The sequence below is a fragment of the Lathyrus oleraceus genome, unplaced genomic scaffold, assembly GCF_024323335.1.
Source record: "Lathyrus oleraceus cultivar Zhongwan6 unplaced genomic scaffold, CAAS_Psat_ZW6_1.0 chrUn0152, whole genome shotgun sequence".
Classification (NCBI taxonomy): domain Eukaryota; kingdom Viridiplantae; phylum Streptophyta; class Magnoliopsida; order Fabales; family Fabaceae; genus Lathyrus; species Lathyrus oleraceus.
Genome location: NW_026112543.1, coordinates 53586 through 56442, shown reverse-complemented (window position 1 = coordinate 56442; position 2857 = coordinate 53586). Strand labels below are relative to the sequence as shown.

Below are 2857 nucleotides of genomic sequence, written 5' to 3'. Positions count from 1 at the left end.
AAAAATACATTAACATAAGAAACTAATCAAGAGAAGAAAGAACAGTAAAAGAAAAGATGGAGATGGCAAATTATGCATGTTATAATGTATCATTTAGTCCTTCAAACAATATCTGGATGGCTGATGATATTATGATAAAACATGTTCCTCTTTTGTGTCTCCAAATTGCTTATGATATTTTGGTTTCTCGGCTTTTCTACTTCGTCCTTAAGCCCCTTCATGTGCCCCTCATTATTGCGCAGGTGTTGGTAAGTATTCATTCATCATATATTTCTTTCTTTCTTTTGCCAGTAAATTTGAATCATCAATACACATGATAGTTAGTCACATTGAATTTTCAACATAAAAACATATAAAAGTTTATACATTAAGACTGCCATAAAAACATATAAAAGTTCATACATTAAGACTTCCATAAAAACATATAAAAGTTCATACATTAAGACTGCGTTTCATAAATGAGAGATAAAAAAATATAATAATTCCTGAATTTTATATAATGCAGGCTGGTTTTACTCTGAGTCCAAGTCTCTTGGGAAATTTTGAATGGGTATTTTCCTTGTTTTATAGTCAATATGGAATCCTAGCCGTTGAAACCTTTGCAAACTTAGGAATAATGTACTATGTGTTCCTAAGTGGTTTAGAAATGAATTCAGACACCATCTTAAGATCAAGGAAGAAAGGTACAAGCATAGCAATTGCCGGCATTGTGACGCCAATGTTATTTGGTGTTGGATTTCTAGCTCTACAACAAAAACTTATAGATAAAAATGATGTTTTCGCACAAACACCAAAAGAAAATCAAGGCGAAGCATATTTATTCTGGTGTTTAGCACTTTCTGTAACAGGTTTCCCTGTCCTTGCAAGAATCTTAGCTAATCTTAAACTTTTATATACAAAGCTTGGAAAAGATGCATTGACAGCAGCTATGTTAACCGATGCATATGGTTGGGTTATGTTTACCTTGTTGATTCCTTATTCGACTAGAGGTGGAAAGCCTTATCTCTCAGTAATCTCTACTTTGATGTTCATAGTTTTTTGCTTTGCTGTGGTAAGACCTATCCTTACTCCAATCATTGAACACAGAACAAGTATGAACACGTGGCGAAAATCACACCTGTTGGACGTGTTGACGGGAGTGTTTATTTGTTCGTACATTACGGATTCTCTCGGTACACATCCTATTGTTGGAGCTTTTGTGTTTGGATTAATTTTGCCTCATTGAAAGTTTGCTGATGTGGTTTTGGAATTGTCAGCCGATTTTGTTTCTGGGATTCTGTGTCCTGTTTACTTTGCTGGATTTGGTTTTAGACTCAACTTGCCTTTCCTTTTGAAGCAAAAGAATGCGGGTTTAATGTTTTTGGTTATGCTTTTGTTATGCATACCTAAAGTTTTGAGCTCTGTGATTGTCACTTTCTTCTTCGGTATGCCTGCCCGAGATGGAGTTGCCATTGGATTGCTTCTCAACACCAAGGGTATCATGGCTGTCATACTACTGAATATTGCTTGGGACAAAAGGGTAATTTTAAACTACCATTTTTCTATTATTGCATGATTTAAATCAAACAGCCTTTTAACCAACTTACTTTTTTTTCTTTTTTCTTTACAGATTTTGGATCCATATACTTTCATGGTTATGATGCTTGCTATTATAGTAATGACTGTAATGGTTTCTCCCTTGATCAATGCAATATACAAACCAAAATTCCGATTCATGCAATCGCAATTAAGGACCGTGCAAAAACTGAGGTTCGATGTGGAGCTTCGAATCGTCGCTTGTGTCCACAATGCTAAACATGCCAATAACATGATCCATGTCATTGAAGCCACAAATGCTACTAGACTTTCACCTATACATGTATCAGTAGCTCACTTAGTTCAACTCACTAGACATGGCACAGCTATTCTTGTTTCACAAATGGATAATTCAAACAGCACGATTGGTGGCGCAGAAGCAACCAACTATGGATCACAATTAGAGTTTGAGAGCATAACTAATGCATTTGAAAAACTCGTAGAACAATACAATGCGATTAGGTTTGACATATCAAGTGTTGTCTCGTCCTACACAACTATCCATGAGGACATTTACAATGTTGCCGAAGAGAAACGCGCCAGCCTAATTCTCCTTCCCTTTCACAAAGACTACTCAACAATAGAAGATGCTCCAGAAATAATCCACAATGAACATTGTGAGATAAACAAAAATGTTCTACAAAAAGCACCTTGTTCGGTAGGGATCTTTGTGGATCGCGGTTTAGGATCGTTGTTAGAAATAAAATTACGCATTATAATGATTTTCATCGGTGGACCTGACGACCGTGAAGCCTTGTCTATTGCATGGAGAATGGCGGGGCATCCAGGAACACAATTACATGTTGTGAGGATCAATCTGTTAGGTAAGGCTGCAGAAGAAACAAAACTAAAAATGGAAAAAAGCAAGTCTCGTCATGGAATGTTGTCGACGGTTATAGACAATGTGATGCAAAAAGAGTTGGATGAAGAGTGTATAATTTCCTTTAGGCACAAAGCAGTGAACAATAACGATTCAATTCTTTACTCAGAGAAGGAAGTCCATTCGAATACGGGCGAAGAGATTCCAACGCTTCTTAACGATATTGATAAACCTGGATATGATTTGTACATTGTTGGACAAGGAAGCGGTAAGAACTCGGTGATTTTTTCGAGGTTGTTGGAATGGTGCGACCATCCTGAACTTGGTGTTATAGGTGACATATTGGCTTCAACTAGCTTTGGTACGCAATCTTCTGTGCTTATTGTGCAACAATATTTGGTTGGAAGAAAACGCGTTATGAGAAAATGTCATGAAGTGAAAACTGGTACTGAAAATTTGTAA

At 36.6% G+C, this 2857-nt stretch overlaps 1 pseudogene; it reads left to right on the top strand.

The window, feature by feature from the left end:
• Nucleotides 1-56: 56 nt before the first annotated feature.
• LOC127112542 (cation/H(+) antiporter 15-like) lies at nucleotides 57-2857 on the top strand (annotated as a pseudogene).